Below are 20,408 nucleotides of genomic sequence, written 5' to 3'. Positions count from 1 at the left end.
AGGGGCAAAACACTTCTTTTTGACTTTTGTTTCATTTCTATTTTTTTTAGAGTAGACATTTCCCAGTGTCTGTCCTGGATGCATTTGGAGCTGCTTTCCCTGCCATGTACATGTTCTCTACATGTGTGGTCATCAGCCTCGAGCTCCCAAAGCCATGCTCCCCCTGCCCCCCACCCCTGAGACACAATTTCACTCTAGAGTGTCCAGAAAGGACATCTTCAGGCCTCTCTACCTCATCCAGCTGACACTTAGGGGACCGGAATGAGTATGTCTGAGGCTCATGGATTGTCCCTGATATTTCCGGTTTACAGCCCACCCTTCATCACAGGCTTGGCTTGCTGCTGTGGGTTCCTTCCTGGCACTGTCGGGGGGCAAGAGGCCTGGAGCAAACCTACCAGGCAGCCCCTAGTTCTCCCAACACCAACACCTCCCATTCATAGAGTCTGAACTGGGCTGGTGTTGTCTACATGCTTGCATGATGATGAAGCTAGTACTAAGTACAATTTGCTTGCTTCTTGGCTTCACAGCAATTGAGAAAGTGACCCTGGATTCTGGAGACTTCTCTGCCAGCTTCGAAGGTGCCAGGGATGTGGATTCTTGTTACAGAGGTGACACCTTTATCTACTTTGTTGAGGAAAAAGATATGGAGTTAACTCTTGAAAGGAGAGAAGACATGCTCTGCAAGAGGACTGCTGACCAGAGAAAGCACACTGGCAGGAGAAGTGAAGCCATGAACCGAAAGGATGGGCATCTTGAGAAGAATTTGGGATTTCAATGGCATAACTCTTGGAGAGGCCTTAGCGTGTAGAGAACTTGTTCCTCAGGAAGGATGAGACAGTTTCGATGGAAGTCATGAGATTCTGCCGCTATTGTTTCCAGTGTTCCCAGATAGACTGGGACGGAGTGTGGGGGGTGAGGCAATGGGGTTCAGGCACTTTTCCTATTGTAGTAAGGGGACAGCCTTAGGAATTCCTCACAGAGGGCACACAGAGGAAAAATTCACTTAAATCACTTAACTTAACTTCCCGTTAGTCGTCGATTTGCTCGAGCGGGCGCCAGTAACATCTCCATTTGTCCCTGTCGCATGCTACTGTAGCCCAATGGCATCTGTTCGCTCCGGGAACATGAAGAACCTCAAACTATTCATTCATGATCTTGACAAAGAAGTCTGACCATCTGGTAGGTGGGCGGCCACGCGGTCTTTTGACATCCCGTGGAATCCAGTGGGTAACAGCTCTAGTCCAGCGGTCGTCTTTAAATCTCATTACGTGACCAGCCCATCTGATTTTCGACACCTTGGCAAATGAGACAGCGTCCCTGATTCTTGATCGTCGACGGATCTCAGAACTCTGGATTCTTTCTCTCATTTGAGTGAAATGTGATATACCAAGCATAGCTCTTTCTATTCTTCTTTGGGAGACCTGAATAGCGTTCTCATCTTGTTTGCGTAGGGCCCAGGTCTCTGAGGCATATGTTAATGCAGGAAGAACAGTGGAATCAAAGAGATGTGCCCGGAGCCGGAGGTTCTTCATCCTCTTAGCTATTTCTTCGACGTTCTTGAAGGCGTTCCAAGCCGCTCTCTTCCTCCTGCGCAGCTCGGGTGCCAGCTCATTTGTCATGTTGACCTCTCGACCTAGGTACACATAGCTGTTGCATTCGGAGATGGTCGTTCCATTGAGAGCGAATGGGGCATCAGGAACGAGGCTGTTTCTCATAAACATTGTCTTCGTAAGATTCAGCTGTAGTCCTACCTTTCCACACTCACGGTCAAAGTCGGCCAGCATTTGTGCCGCTTGGCTGATGTTTGGTGTTATTAAAACAATGTCATCAGCAAAGCGGAGGTGGTGTAGTTGCCGGCCATCTATCTTCACTCCCATTCCTTCCCATTCTAGTCATAGCATGATGTTCTCAAGGGTGGCACTGAAGAGTTTCGGTGAAATGGTATCACCCTGCCTCACCCCTCTCTTGACATCAACGATCACTTCTTTGTAGAATGGTGAGATCCTGGTAGTGAATCCGCAATACAGCTCACGGAGGATCCTGATGTATTGGGCTTGAATGCCCTGATTGGCTAGGGCTTCAATGACCGCTTCCATCTCAACAGAATCAAAGGCCTTCTTTAAATCAATGAACGTTAAACAGAGCGGGATCTTGAACTCCTGAGAAACCTCAATGAGCTTGGTTATCGTGTGGATATGGTCGATGGTGCTGAATCCTTTGCGGAACCCGGCTTGCTCGCATGGTTGTCCTTCATCTAGTGTTCTGCCAATCCTATTTAGGATGACTCGAGTGAACAACTTGTAGATGACAAACAATAGGCAGATCGGGCTATAGTTGCCAATGTCATGGATGTCTCCCTTCTTGAACAGTAGTACGGTCCTGCTGGTTTTCCATTGGAACGGAACCTTGCATTCAGACAGGTAGCAAGTGAAGAGCCGAGCCAGTGTATTGATGAGTACTGACAGCAGGATCTTCAGGTGTTCAGGTCTGACCTTGTCTGGGCCGGGTGCTGTTTGTTTCTTTACCAACGAAATGGCGTGTCGGATTTCGGAAGGGAGAACATTGGGAACGACATATCCATCCTGTGGAATTTGGTATGTCGGCAAGTGGACATGGCTATCGAAGAGATTTGAGTAGAAGTCATGGATAATCTTCTCCATTGCCATTCTGGAGGATGTGATGGATCCATCAGGACGTCGGAGGGCAGTCATCTTGGTCTTGTAGTTGGCCAAGGACAGGCGGGCGTTACGAATACTTTTCCCGGCTTCTGCCGCATCTACCAGTACTTCTGCTCTTCTCTCTTTGAGGTCTTCCTTGATCGCATCTCTGCACTGCTTTGCGAGCTCGGACGTTAGTTTGCGGTTGCCTGAGGCATGCGCCAAACCACGCTGGCGAATTAGCTCAAGAGTTTTCGAAGATAGGCGATTTTTTGTGGCTATCTCTCTCTTGGCGTTCCTCGCACATTCATGGAGGTGCTGAACCAGTCGAGCGTATTCCTCGTCAATGTTGTCAACAATGGCATCTTCCCATGTTGCCGCAATAGTACCAAAGAGTTCCCAGTTGGTGGTCATTCTGGGAGTTCTCTTTTTGAACTTTGCAGCCCTTTCTCCCCGCTCTGTGAAGTAGAATTTTGCACGAAGGAGACTGTGGTCCGATCCCGTTCGAAATTTTGGGACAACAGCGACATCAGTCAGGCAAAACCGTCTATTGAATATGATGTGGTCTATTTCGTTGTAGAATCGTCCACTGGGATACTCCCATGGATTTGACACTACTTCCACTACCCAGCCCTCTCCACACTCCAGGACACTTTCCGGACCCGCGTGGCAGCTCCAGCCGAGACCCAGGCACGACTGAAGACCCACAGAACAAGATAAGCGGAACTCTCTGAGACATTGGACTCCAGGCTCGGCGGACCCTGGGACAGAGCTTCTCTGCTTGCTCCCACCAACCACAGGTGACAAAGGGATTCTAATCAGGAGCCCCACCCTACCCTGCCCTGTCTGCTTCCATCAACCACTCAGGGATCGAATTGCGCACAGGAGACCCACCCTACCCAGATAAATACCCCACTGGCAGACTTCCACTATCAACACTACTTCCACTACCCAGCCCTCTCCACACTCCAGGACACTTTCCGGACCCGCGCGGACACTAAATACCCAGTGTCATAAGACACTAAATACCCATCTTCCGGAATTGTAGTACCATATTTGATAGGGTTCAAATATGGTAACACCTACAAGGGTGATTAGAGGTCGCCCCAAAAGCCTCTATCCCTCTTGGAAAGACTGGCAATCTACCGAGAGTATTCTGCCTGCACGGAAGAGCCTGGCAAGCTATCCGCTGTGTATTCGATATGCCAAAACCAGTAACTACAACTGGTCTCATTCACCTGACCCTGTAGGCTTCACCGACATGGCAGCACTGAGAAGGATGAGAAAGGAGAGGCCGACAAAATCTCAAGGCCGACCTAGGCTGCCACAACGAAGGAAGACAAAAATGATCATCTGTACTTTCAATGCACGTACACTAGCATCAGATGCATCCATCGAGGACCTGATGGTACAAGCACGAATGATCAAGTACGACATCATTGTTCTGACCGAGACAAGAAGGCACGAATCTCACCATGCCGTTTTCGACACTGGAGAAGAATTGTTCCTCGGAACATGCGATAAAAGAGGTGTTGGAGGCATCGGTGTCCTTGTCAACATAAACTTGACCAAGAGCATTGATTCATTCGAATGCCTAACAACCCGAATCGGACGTTTACATTTGAATAGATGTGGCTCACTGCCTGCAGTTTCTATCTTCGTTGTCTACGCACCAACATCTCATTATGATGAAAGAGAAATCGAGAAGTTCTACATGGAGCTAGAGAAGTTCTATAAAGAAGACCACACCTTCTACAAGATCATTGTGGGTGATTTTAATGCCAAGATAGGACTGAGAAGATCAGCTGAAGAACTTCACATCGGGACCCATGGCCTAGAATGGAATGAACAGGGTGAGAGACTGTCTGAGTTCATCATGTTGACCAAGACCATTCATGGTAACTCACAGTTCCAGAAGGCAGAATCTAAACGATGGACATGGGAGGAAAAATTAAGATTTGAAAATTTCCATAGTCATATAACGGAAGCGGTCATTGAAGCCCTAGCCAATCAGGGCATTCAAGCTCAATACATCAAGATCCTCTGTGAGCTGTATTGTGGATTCACTACCAGAATCTCACCATTCTACAAAGAGTTAATCATCGATGTCAAGAGAGGGGTTCAGCAGGGTGATACCATTTCACCGAAACTCTTCAGTGCCACCCTCGAGAACATCATGCTACGACTGGAATGGGAAGGAATGGGAGTAAAGAGAGATGGTCGGCAATTACACCACCTCCGCTTTGCTGATGACATTGTTTTAATAACACCAAACATCAGCCAAGCGGCACAAATGCTGGCCGACTTCGACCGTGAGTGTGGAAAGGTAGGACTACAGCTGAATCTTACGAAGACAATGTTTATGAGAAACAGCCTCGTTCCTGATGCCCAATTCGCTCTCAATGGAATGACCATCTTCGAATGCAACAGCTATGTGTACCTAGGTCGAGAAGCCAACATGACAAATGACCTGGCACCCGAGCTGCGCAGGAGGAAGAGAGAGGCTTGGAACTCCTTCAAGAGCGTTGAAGAAATAGGTAAGGGGATGAAGAACCTCTGGCTCCGGGCACATCTCTTTGATTCCACTGTTCTTCCTGCATTAACATATGCCTCAGAAACCTGGGCCCTACACAAACAGGATGAGAACGCCATTCAGGTCTCCCAAAGAAGAATAGAAAGAGCTATGCTTGGAATATCACGTTTCACTCAAATGAGAGAAAGAATCTGGAGTTCCGACATCCATCGATAATCAAGAATCAGAGATGCTGTCTCCTTTGTCAAGGTGTCAAAAATCAGATGGGCTGGTCACGTAATGAGATTTAAAGACGACCACTGAACTAGAGATGTTACCGACTGGATTCCACGGGATGTCAAAAGACCTCGTGGCCGCCCACCTACCAGATGGTCAGACTTCTTCGTCAAGATCATGAACGATCGGTTTGAGGCTCTTCATGTTCCAAGAACGAAAAGACACCATTGGGCTACACTAGCATGCAACAGGGACAAATGGAGACGTTACTGGCGCCTGCTTGAGCAAATTGACGATTAACGGGAAGTCAAGTGATCAAATGTATATACATATATGGATATTTATAGATATTTATACACGCATAGATATCCTCACATACAATATCTATATAGATATCCTCATACCTATCTCTATCTATCTATCTATCTATCTATCTATCTATCTATCTATCATCATCATCATCTATCTATCTCTCTACCTATTTTGGGGACCACACATGGCAGTGTTCAGGGTTTACTCCTGGTTCTGCACTCAGGAATCACTTCTAGCTCAGGAAACCATATGGAGTACTGAGGATTGAACCAGGTCAGCTGCATGCTAGGCAAATACACTATCCACTATATTTTCACTCCGGCCCCACAAGAGAAATTACTTTTGGTGTTTATTTCAATTTTTTTCTCTCCACTTATGGTGTTGCCAGGAAGTTATGCTTGAAAATTAGGCTCCAATCCCACTAAAAGACTGCAGAGAATTTCACTCAACCCCTCACAGCACTGCCTGTCCATATTCAAGAACCCTGGAATGTGAATAGCCAAAGTGGGCAATGAAACCATGAAATAGGCAAAGAGGGAAAATGGAAAAAAAATTCTCAGCTCCTGAACTTCTAGAATCTTCTTTTCTAGAAAACCATTTAATGCCATTCGGCACAAATGCTGGCCGACTTTGACCGTGAGTGTGGAAAGGTAGGACTACAGCTGAATCTTAGGAAGACAATGTTTATGAGAAACAGCCTCGTTCCTGACGCCCCATTCGCTCTCAATGGAACGACCATCTCCGAATGCAATAGCTATGTGTACCTAGGTCGAGAGGTCAACATGACAAATGAGCTGGCACCCGAGCTGCGCAGGAGGAAGAGAGCGGCTTGGAACACCTTCAAGAACGTTGAAGAAATAGCTAAGAGGAAGAAGAACCTCTGGCTCCGGGCACATCTCTTTGATTCCACTGTTCTTCCTGCATTAACATATGCCTCAGAAACCTGGGCCCTACGCAAACAAGATGAGAACGCTATTCAGGTCTCCCAAAGAAGAATAGAAAGAGCTATGCTTGGAATATCACGTTTCACTCAAATGAGAGAAAGAATCCGGAGTTCTGACATCCTTCGACGATCAAGAATCAGGGACGCTGTCTTATTTGCCAAGGTGTCGAAAATCAGATGGGCTGGTCACGTAATGAGATTTAAAGGTGACTGCTGGACTAGAACTGTTACCGACTGGATTCCATGGGATGTCCAAAGAGTGCGTGGCCGCCCACCTACCAGATGGTCAGACTTCTTTGTCAAGATCATGAACGATTGGTTTGAGGCTCTTCATGTTCCCGGAGCGAACAGATGCCATTGGGCTACAGTAGCATGCGACAGGGACAAATGGAGACGTTACTGGTGCCCACTCGAACAAATCGACGACTAACGGGAAGTTAAGTGATTAAGTGATTAAGCCATTCTCCAGTGTCTCCATGGCCTCTGCCTCCTCTAACCACCTTCGCCACACTTATAATTACTGCATGGACCCCAGTTTTCTGATGGGGGAATGATTATTTAGTTTCCAGAGTCTATAGAATGGTCATGATACAAAGGATCTGCAGAGGATAGGGAGCGTTTATGCATGAAATAGTTTCAGGAACTTGCTAGTAAGTAGGAGCCTTGGGAATATTTCTAAGTAAATGATAGTATATTAAACAAAGTGAAATCTAATATGAAAACAACATAATTTTTACATGGGACTTACAATTTTGTATTTTATTTCTGGGTACCTGGCAGTCCAAGAAGTTGTATTAATCACTGAATACTTATCTCAATCTAATATTGTCTGATTGAATATATGCTTATATATCACTTTAGTTTTCTATCATAACTAGCACATTTATTGGGAACAGTCTCTATGCTCAAAAATCTAATAGCATATAAAAGAAGACAGTACAGGGGGCTAGAGTGATAGCAGAACAATTAGGTATTTACCTTGCATGCAGCTGACCTGGGTTCAATCCCCAGCACTCTGTATATTCCCATGAGCCCTCGGATGATCCTTGAGCATGGAACTGTAAGCGTTTAGCACTGCTGGTCACTGGCACTGTCCTCCTGTTGTTCATTGATTTTGCCTAGTAACATCTCCATCATGAGACTTGTTGTTACTGTGTTTGGCATATTGAATACGTCACGAGTAGCTTGCCAGGCTTTGCCATGCGAGCGAGATACTCTCGGTAGCTTGCCGGGCTCTCCTAGAGGGGCAGAGGAAAGCACTGCTGGTGTGGCCCCTAAAACAAAAATGTACATATATATGTGATAAATAATGTATATCATAGTATGCACTATATTTACATGTTATATTAAATGCATATTATTATTATATATAATGTAGTGATTACAATGAGAGAGCTGACAAGAAAGACAGTATATGTCTAGGAGTTGGACAAGAGAAAAATCACCAGAGGCTGTGACCATCACAACATTAGAATTGGTTCATTTTGAAGTCAGGTAAGTGATGAAAAGGAGAAAGGTTATCTAAGACCATAACGTTTTGGGGATGTGTCATTATTTCCACCTTTGCTACTAACCAGGGAAGAAGCATGAAGATGTCTTGAAAAGAAGAGGAGATGTGGTTTTGCAAATACTGTGATTTGATCCTAGGAGAGCCTTGAGTCTCTTGCATTTTGGGGTAAGTCTAGAGTCCATGGTCTCTGAGGGTATCTTAGTGAGGCAGCAGTGCTGAGGATGAACTGAAGCATGTCAAAGAGTGCAGAAATCTGGGCCAGAGCAAAGAAGTCAGGATGAAGGTTGGTCTTCCTGTGAGGGCTCTCTGGGTAAGGAACAGCTGAGAGGACTTCTATCCACTCAATGATCAATCTTTGCGAACTCTGCACTGCCAATCCTTTAGAGAGCCAGATGGACTAAATTTGTAGACCGACCGAGTTAGCCTATCAGAAATGGGGCTGGAGTGATAGTACAGCAGGTAGGGCATTTGCCTTGCATGCGGCCGACCTGGGTTTGATTCCCAGCATCCCATATGGTCCTCTGAATACCACCAGGAGTAATTCCTGAGTGCAGAGCCAGGAATAACCCCTGTGCATCACCAGGTATGACCCCCCCCCCCCAAAAAAAAAGACAAAAAAATATCAGAAATGCTGGCCTTGCCAAAGCTCTACAAAGCACCACAAGTTCAATAGTGGAGTACGCGGCACACAGCTGGTTTGAGGCAGAAGTGATATCTACCATCCCCAGGGGCTGGAGGCTCTAGAGTTGACCAGCATCATTTGTTAAAGGAAGGAATTTGTTAGAAAGGTACGTGGAGGAATCCAATCGATGTGTCTCATGTGGGGTTAAGTTGGAAAGTGTGGGATGTTGTGAAGAAGTTTAAAATGAGAAATCACAATAATCCTGGAGTGGATGTGGGAGGAAGGAGGGGGCTGACGCTGACAGGTCTCTCTCACAGCTCGAAGTTAATTGCATGTTAACTTTTGCGATTAATTTAGTGTGATAAATTTAGGCAAGCCTCTCAGTCCATTTTTTAAAGTATTAGTTTTCAGCTCTGCTAAATGTCTTCTTCATGAAAAGTTTATTATGTTAAAATAAAAATGTTGTGTGTGCAACATAGCTTAAGATTTTTTCTATATTATCAAAAAAAAAACCTCAAAGGTTGCAGGGATTAAACACTTGTCTTTAAAAAAATGTAAATACCTTAGATTTTTTTTTCTCCACACTTATTCAAGATACCACCAAATGTAATGCAGTGGGATGAAATACCACTTATTTAAAATTTTTACACCACCTGGAAAAAAAAATACCCAATTTCCTAAAGCAATGCGCCAGTCTCATATTGGGCATTACTCAGAAGCAAATGGAATTCAATATAATATATCAAGTCTCAAGATTAAATTAAGATATGTGAACCTTATGTGAAAACACGCAATACTCCCAACTCCCTCCCCCCCAAAAAGAACCATAAAACGTCCCCCCAAAAGCAAGGCACAAACCTAAAAGATTTCAATGTGTAGTATAGCAAAAGATATTTTTTATTTCCTTTGTATTTTCATTTAGACATATAATAGCTTCTAATTACCCCTGTTTCCAAACATTATTTTGAAAAATTTATTTGTGGATTTTAAATAAAATATTGCTATTAGGGGCTGGAGTGATAGCACAGCGGGTAGGATGTTTGCCTTGCACACGGCCGACCCGGGTTCAATTCCCAGCATCCCATATGGTCCCCTGAGCACCGCCAGAAGTAATTCCTGAGTTCAGAGTCAGGAGTAACCCCTGTGCATCACCAGGTGTGACCCAAAAAGAAAAAAACAAGAAAAAAATATTGCTATTAAAGTTTTAGTCAATACAGAATAATTGAAAATATAATAGACTGAAGGTTGCTGATTCTTCATTGTTATCTGGTCATATACATAATGTATTATTATAATAAAGTATATTATATAAGTGTGTAGTATATATCATATTAAACAATGTACACACATGCAGCATGGTAACATGATATGTGACTATAACATATACACATTTTATAGAACATTTCTATATACATATACAGAGTATAAACTACTACTCTATATTACTTTGCTCCAGTGAAACAGATTATTAACCACTGCTGATTGATGTGACCTGAAAACCACCTTTGCTTTTGCCCCTACAATGCTGTGAAGGACTCCCTGCTTGGTCTTTCGTTGCCAGGGCCCTAGTTTCAACAATATTTCTGCATTGAGGCACCATGAAACGGTGTTCACAGATTTGTTCATTCCACCAGTAGAGATACACAGAGAAAATTCCTCGGAGCAGTGAGGATCCTCTCAGACTCTCTTCATTTTGGGATCTGTAGACCACAGCCCAGAAGGAAGTGAATTCTCTCGCTTCCCTCAGAGCCGGGGCAGGGGCAGGAGGAAGTGGAAGTTCTGAAGTGAAAGGGTGGGTAGAAGGCACAACAGAAGGCTCTGAAATCGTCTCTTGGGTACGGTGAAGCCTGGGTGAACATCTCCCAGTCCAGCCCCACTTCAGTCCTCGGCCCGAACATCAGTTCTGTGCTGGTGGTAGCCCTTTCCCCTCTGTCCTTCTTTCTCAGGACAAGGCTGGGTTTCCAGGGCTGCTGGTGGATGTGACCAATGGGTTTCTTCAAACAACTGTGGTTTTAGATGATAGTTGGGCCGTGAGTTCCCTAGGAGTGTCAGAGCTTGCACACCACCCTGGCTGCCTTCAGACTCAACCTACATTGTACAACCTGCCTGCATGTTTTTATGTTTTTAAAATCCAGCTGTGGGATGGAGAGATAAGGTCCAGGAGGTAAGGTCATGCCTTGCATGTGCTGACCCCCGCTCCATCCCTGAGCACCACATGGTCCCCAAGCACTACCAGGAGAGATCCCTGAGTTCAAAGCCAAGAGAAGCTCTCGAAAATGTAGGTATGGCAAACAATCTAAGGAAGGGAGGAAGGAACGGAAGAAGGAAGAAGGGAAGGAAGGAAGGAAGGAAGGAAGGAAGGAAGGAAGGAGGGAAGGAAGGAGGGAAGAAAGGAAGGAAAGAAGGAAGGAAGGAAGGAAGGAGGGAAGGAAGAGGGAAGGAAGGAGGGAAGGAAGGAAGGAAGGAAGGAAGGAAGGAGGGAAGGAAGGAAGGAGGGAAGGAAGGAGGGAAGGAAGGAAGGAGGGAAGGAAGGAAGGAAGGAGGGAAGGAAGGAGGGAGGGAGGCATGGAGGGAGGGATGAAGGAAGGGAGGAAGGAATGGAAGAAGAAAGGAGGGAAGGAAGGAAGGACGGACATCCAGTTGTTATGGGCTTGTTCATAACGTATTAAGAGTTTGTGAGGGGACCCTGAATGTCCCCTCAAAAACCAACCAACAAACCAACCAATCATCCAAACAAACAACAAATAAAAAAAACTGAAAATATGATGTTGTAGCTAAATATGTCACCTCTTTCCATTGGTCTCTGGGCATTGAAAAGAGAGGAGCCGCCTGTTTCCCATACGTGCACTGGGTGGGATTTCCAATCTCCTGATGGTGGAAAGAGCAAGAAGCCCACCAGTGTGGAGGAAACACTCCTTATCCCAAGATGGCCTGGTTGGTTCACCCAAGACTATGACCTGGAATGGACCAGGAACTGCACTTGGACAGGAATGTAAGATAGTTCTCACGCCTCCATGAAGAACCCTCGGTTTCCAGTGAGCACTGAAGATTCCTGTGTACTTTTATGAAATAAAGACAATCTGTCACTTGTTTTTAATATCCTACTAGTTTTTACAGATGTGTGTGGCATGCAATGAGAAGATTTTAAAGTAAAATAATTTTAGAAAATCGGATTGAGCTTTTATTCTGAGTGTAGTCACTTCACAAATAGTAATTCTCTTAATCGGATCTGACTTGGTTAGAATGATAAGATTGGTATAATTTCAGTGTACATGCTGTATTCAATGTATGGAGCATAAAAAAAACAAGACTTTTGTATTTCTTATTCCCCCAGAACTTTTTCTTAATGGCATTCATAAGACAGCTGAAAAAATTGTTATAAAGCTCTTCAGACTTAAATAACTATTATACTGCACAGCTTAGCAAAAAAAAAAAAAAAAGAATACAGGGGAAGACCTAAAATATGTGGCCTCCTTTGGATCAATGTGTTATTTAAATCAGGTTGTGAGAAATTGGGTCCCCAGAAGACGGGAGTGCATTCCTCTGAGTTCTGAAGGATGAAAAGTCCAAAATCAGGTTTCTAGAGGCATTGGGTTTAAGATGAGTTTGTTCTTATGTGGTCTCTGAGAATTAGCAGGAGTTCTCTCTCTCTCTCTCTCTCTCTCTCTCTCTCTCTCTCTCTCTCTCTCTCCCCCTCCCTCCTCCTGCCTGTTTCCTACTTTTCTTACTCTATGGCATTACATGCTGTGTCACTTACACCTCCTCAAAGTTCTCTCTGCAATCACAGTGAATATTAGTGCTTCCACAAAGAAATCAGGTGCATGTGTTGCAGACCACAGTGCCCCAAAAGTGGTGGGTGTGAGAGAGAGAGAGACAGACAGACAGACAGACAGAAATAGAGACATAGGCAGAGACATAGAGACAGAGAGAGAAAGGAGAGAGCGAGAGAAAGGAGAGAGAGAGAAAGGAGAGAGAGAGACAGAGATAGAAACATAGAGACATAGAGACAGAGAGAGAAAGGAGAGAGAGGGAGAGGAGAGAGAGAGAGAGAGAGAGAGAGAGAGAGAGAGAGAGAGAGAGAGAGAGAGAGAGAGAAAATGTGTGTTTCTGCCATGGACACAGGCTGTGGGAGTGGAGGTAATGGGAGGGAAATGGGGATCATTGGTGGTGGGAAATACACACTGGTGGAGGGATGGGTCACTGCATGACTGAAACCCATCATAAGTAGCTTTGTAACTGTGTATCTCATGGTGACGCAATTAAAATATAAAATTAAAAAATAAAAAAAGACAGACATTTCAACTGTCTGGGAAAAAAAATAACACAAAGAAGTTAGGGAGTCTGGTGTGATTTACCTTCAATCTGCACTGGGGCTGCGATTTACCATCAGTTTACCAAGAAAGGAGATTTGAGACCGGGTTGGCGGCATATTGGGAGTGGAAGTGCAGCCTGAGCCAAGGCACCTAACAACTGTGGGCGTCCAGGGACCCGGGAGAGGGGCCTGCAGAGAGAGCAGAAGGCCGGCTAGCCGGATATGATTCCTCACATCCCTGATGGTTCCCCATCACGGGCAGGAGTGATTCCCTCCACCCTGCTGAGGGGGGTGGCCTGCTGTATCCCTCCTCCTCGGGGGAGCAGGAGCTCCTACATAATTGACAATTACTGTGAAGAGCCGCAAATCATCTACACATCACAACTGGGTCACCGAGATGGTTGAGAGTGAGGGAAGTTTTCCTTTTTGTTTGTAGGGAGCACTCACACGAATCCTGTGCCAGCTAGATCACAGTGCTTACCACTGAGGTATAGAGGTGCTGGGTGCCAGGGGGTACCACACCCTGGCAGGGTCGGAGGTGCCGGGTGTGGAGGAACTTGCCAAACACTCTGGGGCTGGAACTTGCAGCCTTGGATGACTCTCCCTTCAGGGGAAAGGCTTTCTTTCTGATGTTTCTAAGTTGGAACCAATAGTCCCAGAACCAGCGTGTTCAATATCCGTCACACCAGCCTCGGTCCAGTTTTTAAGTTGGACTCGGGGCAGGCTGCCTTCCGGAAGGACCAGATCAGAATGAGATGCTCCAGTACATCACCTGCTGAGTGCTGAGCCCGGGGTCCAGACAAGATGGACTTCCGTGGGCCCCCTCTGGCCATGGGAAGACCACAGTGCCCAGGGCCTCAGCAAGTACCTCGACAGGGTGACCTGGGGGGGGGTAGTAGGATTGTTCCCTCTTAATTCAATGACCCTCTTGGTACAGTTGAATGCTACTGAACTGTTCCCGGATTTCATGGTGCCCAAAGCTGATATACAGGTTTGTCATTGTCTTCAGCACAAATGGGGCACATTGTAGTCCACAGGAATGGGTAACAGGGGTTCTGTAATGCATCTAATTGATGCATTTCTGAAGAACTGGCTGGTGGCCCAATTCATTGCAGTTGTAATTCCATAGCTTAAGACAACCATGCAGGCAGAGGGGAGGACGGTAGGACTGTTGAGGTTGTTTCCTGGAGTGTCCCCTTCCCCTCCCTGTTAAGCTGTCTCTTAAGGTCTGTCCTCATTTATAATCCTGTAAATTATAAATGAGGAAGAATCCAACAGTAGAGATTTGGCTGTGTAAAGAGATGCCACAGGCATCTCTTCTGAAGGCTAGTATACATATTCAGGAACTACTCATTATGGATGCTCTTCTTTTTATTTTTTCATAAGAAAAGGAAAAAAAATATGCGACTCGATAGAGATTCGAATTAGTAAGCGCTCACAAACTATGTCTTGCTGGGACTTCGCTTGTTGCTATCTGGCCCTCCTGCCATTTGCTTCCTGCTTTGATGCTCTGGTGTTTGATTTTGAGGTGTTCAGCCTCCTGTTTGGGACTCAGGTTTGCAAGTCAAAATATAATTAAGTAGATGCTTTTCATATGCATATATCCATGTGATTACCACAGCAAGCTATTTATTCTGGAAAAGAATTAAAAAATTAAAAAGTTGAATATATCTCAGAATCTTTTCCCCTCTTTGTCTCTGAGGAAATGACTTTTTAAATGTAATGATACCAAATGCTGGGCTCAGTCCCTTGTTGAAATTTTGTTATAAAGTAATAAAAATGCAAGAGGAATCACTAAGCAATCATGAATATGTTAGGGTTCGAGCTCAGGACAGCCTCACCTGTCAAGGAAAACTCCGAGAGACCAAGTCCATGCAAAAGCAAGAGGTTTATTCGAGCATGCTCGGGATCACAGCATGACCGCAAACTGTCAGTGACAGAGACCTGAGCCTCTTCAAAGGGGGCTTTTTATAGGCCATCTTCCCGCGCATTTCAGAAAAGCCCATGCACAAATCACCCAATACATTTGAATTATCACATTAGATGCTGCAAGCAGGCAGCCCCCTCCCACTGGGCAGTCAATTAGGCCTTTTCATTAGGCCTTCTCTGGCCTTGTAGCCTTATCTGGTGAACTCCAGGTGCAGGGAGGACATGGGAGTACTTGGTGTTGGGCCTTGTTAGGCGGATTCCAGGACAAGGAGATGCCTCATTAGGCCTTCCCCGGCCTTGTGGCCTTATCTAGCGAATTCCAGGTGCAGGGAGGAGGTGGGGGTACTAGATGTTGCTAGCCTGCCGCAGCTGCAGAACTGGGACTTGCTTTACTAGGGCCCGATTGTCATGGGGCTTTCTTTCAAATATAAATACGTATCTAATATATTGTTGGTCCACAAAAAGAAAATACTCGTCTGTGATATTTGTGTGCCTGAATTCTAAGCAGGATTAAAATTAGATACAAGATTCAAGAAGAAATACTTAAAGTGAAACCAACTTTTTAGTTTCAACTTCAAGTTTTTTTTTTTTATCTTGAAGCATCTTTGGATATTTTTCTTTAGTTACTGTTATTTCTATAGCAAAATGGAATCTTCATGGTTTATTGTCATTTCAAATGAAAATGAAATGATGTTACTCTTACTCTGGTTTTAATTATTTATTCTTTCTTGTTCCACCTTCTTATACCCATTTCTTCTGTCCCAGCGTAATAAATTAACCTGTTTGAAAAGATTCCTTGTATCTGCATGTGTTCTTAGAAACTGTAGTCATACTCTGTGTGTATGCTTTAAAATTCTGTTCTGGTTAACTGTAAGATTTACAAAACAACAGGAGTGTTGAAAGATGAATATAATGGAGATCTTGGACTTACAATTGTTGACCTGTTACCTCTTTAATTGCTATTATCATTCACTCAGTTTCCCTTTAAAATTAAATACCTTGAGGGACTGGAGTGCTAATACAGCGCTTAAGGCTTTTGCCTTGCTTGAGGCTGAGTCAGGTTCAAACCCCGGGCATCCTATGTGGTCCCCCTGAGGATGCCAGGAGTAATCCCTGACATCCCATAGGGTTCCCCAAACCTGCCAGGAGTAATTCCTGAGTGCAGAGTCAGGAGTCAGCCCTGAGCACAATAGCAGAGTGTAGCCCCTCCCCCCAAAAAACAACAAAAATTATTGTTTAAAAAAAAAACTAAAAAACTTGAGAAATATAAAACATTTTTTCAACTCCCTCTTCCTGCCTCCTTTTGTAAAGAAAATCTTTCCCCATGTTTTTTTTTAATCTCCTCATTTGATTTCTAGATATTTACAAAAAAATTAGTGTGTCAAAATCCTTTGGTACTATTTTGCTTCTTGATATTCAAGTGGAACGAAAATTGGGATATGAAATTCCTTTAGGCACTTCTTATGTGCTTTCATTGTGTTTCTACTATCTCTTTTAGTGCTTTTTGACTCAACAACTTACAGTTTTACTTATCTTGTACGTTCTCCATCTGTACCTGGAATTACCCTATGGAACCCTGGTTTCTTTCTTTCTTTCTTTCTTTCTTTCTTTCTTTCTTTCTTTCTTTCTTTCTTTCTTTCTTTCTCCTTCCTTCCTTCCTTCCTTCCTTCCTTCCTTCCTTCCTTCCTTTCTTTCTTTCTTTCTTTCTTTCTTTCTTTCTTTCTTTTGCTTTTTGGCCCACACCCGGCATTCCACAGGAGTTACTCCTGGTTCTGCACTCAGAAATTACTCCTGGTGGTGCTCAGGCGACCATATGGGTTGCTGGGAATTGAACCTGGGTTGGCCACGTGCAAGGCAAATGCCCTACGCGCTGTGCTATCGCTCCAGCCCCACCCTGGTTTCTTTCAGAGAGGAATGAATATAGTCACCATCATCTGAAATATTCATGGCTAGGCTTTTGTGGTTTCTGGGCTTTCTATGGACAGAAGTAAAATACACATATTTTGAAATGTGTTTAATTTAGTGTGATGTTCTTACTCGCCTTTTTCTATACTAATATCTCCCTTCTTTTCTGTGACTAGTTATGTCCTACTCCAAAATCTTTCATTTCATGTCACTGTCACTGTTCTCTCATTGTTCATCGATTTGCTTGTGCTGGCCCGGTAACGTCTCCATTGTGACAATTGTTACTGTGTTTGGCATATCGAATATGTCACGGGGAGTTTGCCAGGCTTTGCTGTGTGGGTGAGATACTCTCGATAGCTTGCTGGGCTCTCCGAGAGGAGCTTTCATTTCATGAAGAAGTGAAATAATGTCCTGAGTTTCTAAAGTTGTTAAAATAGAAATACTACATCATCAACAAACACGTCACTGAATCACTGTCATCCCCTTGTTCATTGATTTCCTCGAGCAGGCACCAGTAATGTCTCCTTCGTCCTAACCTTGAGATTTTAGAGATTGCCACATTTGAGGCTCTTTCAGGGTCAGGGGAATGAGACCCACCATTGTTACTGGGTTTTGGCATATCGAATACGCCATGGGGAGTTTGCCAGACTCTGCTGTGCAGGCAGGATAATCTCGGTAGCCTGCCAGGTTCTCCAAGAGTAAGAACTAGATAAGAGGTTGCGTGGCCACTGGGTCTTGTCTGTTGATGGGATAACATGGCACCGGGGGCATTAGATATATTGTTTATATATCTAATTGAAATGATTATGTTCACTATAATGATTAATAAAAAATCACATCATTTATAACTACAATTTGTAACTATTATATTTATCACATAAAGATAAATTTAATGATCAGATTTTATAATGATAATAAGTATTTGAGAATGTTTTTACCTATATCTTTGATGTGTCCCAAATCATGCTTAGTAGAAGTAATTTCTGAACCATGGTTTTCTTTTTCTTTCAAAAATGAAGTGGTTTTGCTTTTTGCATTTTGTTGGAGAAGCAGTAGAGCAAATATGAAATAAAGACACTGTCAGGAACTGGGGCTATAGCACAGCAGGTAGGGCATTTGCCTTGCATGCAGCCAACCAGGTTCAATCCCAGCATCCCATATGGTCCCCCAAGCACTGCCAGGAGTAACTCCTGAGTGCATGAGCCAAGAGTAACCCCTGTGCATCGCTGAGTGTGACCCAAAAAGAAAAAAAAAAAGACACTGTCAAACTGTAGCAATAGTATCAACAAAAAGCCCTAATTTCTAATTCAATATTGAGAGTAAACTAAGCTATAGCATACGCAATTACCCATACAGATATAATTTCATACAGGCGTGAATTCTCTACTTCCTATATACCCTATAAAAAGAAGGTGACTGAGACAAAAAGTCATCGATATTAAAAAAAAAACCATCAATAACCATCAATAACTACTCTTTTTTAAGTTTGGCTTTGCACTCAGGAATTACTCCTGGTGGTGCTGGGAGACCAAATGGGATGCTAGGAATTGATCCTAAGTATAACTTGTTCAAGGCAAACTTGAACTCCATGTGCTCTGCTATGGCTCCGGTTCCAGTAACTACTCTTAAGAATAAAGTGTACTTTAAAAATGACAGATTAAAAGAATCTTGTGATTTTGGGGTGGTCTTCTGAGATTATAGTACGGCACCAGCAGGTCTGGGGATTATGTGAGTCACTGCAGGAATGCTTGGGGCCTCCAAGGCCAGACTTGGGGTGTTGGGCCTTGAAGTCGGTACCAGAAGACCCTTGGAAGACCATCTAGGACAAGTGACTGAGCCGTGTTGTGTTAGCTTTTGTTCCCGGTAACATTTGGGGGAGCTCTGCACTCAGGGATCACTCCTGGAAGTCCTTAGCATTCCATAAGGAGATTCGGGGATTAAGCCCAGGGTGGCCCCATCAAGGCAGTGTCTTAACCCTGAACTAACTCTCTAGCCCTTCAATCATATGTTTTCTATGACTGAAAGATTTCTGTAAGGAAATGATAAAAATGCAGCAAAGAAGTTTAGTATAGATTTAGTGCTTATTGGTGGGAGATAATTCTAATCAAGTTTAGGCCTGATTATGAGCATGTCTTTAGAGATTATGGGTTGGATACTAAAGATTTGGGCTTTGGGTAAAATTTGCAATGTTCAGCCCCTGGTTAAGAGCTATCCAGCTGCCTGACATGGAACCAGTGCCTATGTGGTCTAGGAAACTGGGCAAGGAAACTCAGGTAGTAATCGTTAGGGGTGGAAATTTGTTGATATGAAAGATGCCTTTAGAAATTTCAATTGTTTAACAATCATTTTTTTCTTAATAAATTATTTGTGATATTACTAACACTATGGAATTTATGACTTCACATTTTAGGTGTGTTTTTCCCAACATAGTAAGTATAATGTTAATGTAATAAAGGTTCATGACATTCATTCACCTCCCTATAACTTAATCTCTTTAAGTTGATCCCCAAAATTATTCATATGGAAAAGTATATTACTTGATATTCAGATCCCTTTTATACTTGGTCATATAATATATAAAATGTAAATAATATGCTAATGGAACTTCTAAGCGTGATAGGTATTTGAGTTACAAGATTGTTGAGGACTCTCAATTTATTGGGGTTATAAGTATATAAATCTTTTGCTTCAAATAATGCCATCCATTAGTGTTCCAGGAATTCATCTTTTTTTTTCTAATAATGTAATATTGCGTAGGGCCCAGGTCTCTGAGGCATGCTTGGAGTATCACGTTACACTCAAATGAGAGAAAGAATCCGGAGTTTCAACCTGCGTAGACGATCAAGAATCAGAGACATTGTCTCATTTGCCAAGGCATCAAAAATCAGATGGGCTGGTCACATAATGAGATTTAGAGACGACCGCTGGACTAGAGCCGTTACCGACTGGATTCCATGGAATGTCAAAAGACCACATGGCTGCCGACCTACCACGTGGTTAGACTTCATCAAGATCATGAACGATCGGTTTGAGGCTCTTCGTGTTCCTAGAACGAACAGACACCATAGAGCTACACTAGCACGTGACAGGGACAAATGGAGATGTTACTGGTGCCCACTCGAGCAAATCGACGATTAATGGGAAGTCGATCAAGTGATCAATGTAATATTATCTTACAGCTGATTCTAAAATATTACCTGCTGCTTTTGCTTATGGAAATTCTGTCCAATATAGTTCAAAACTTCAGTATCATGTTTTTTCAAAGTTCCTTCTTTCCATTTTCCAAGAGTAAGTTTAATTTTGTGTGTGTGTGCATGTATATGTGTGTGTGTGTGTATGTGTGTGTGTGTGAGTGGGCACCCACACACATGTGCCTGTATATGAAAGAGAATGAATAGGAGAAGGAAAGTGGAAGCAAGTGTTTTTCCAAGTGAAAGAAGCTAGTAAGTCCCCTCCATCATCCTTTCTT

The sequence above is a fragment of the Sorex fumeus genome, unplaced genomic scaffold (genome assembly GCF_029834395.1).
Source record: "Sorex fumeus unplaced genomic scaffold, SorFum_2.1 ptg000092l, whole genome shotgun sequence".
In the NCBI taxonomy this organism is placed as follows: Eukaryota; Metazoa; Chordata; class Mammalia; order Eulipotyphla; family Soricidae; genus Sorex; species Sorex fumeus.
This window is presented reverse-complemented; position numbering follows the sequence as displayed.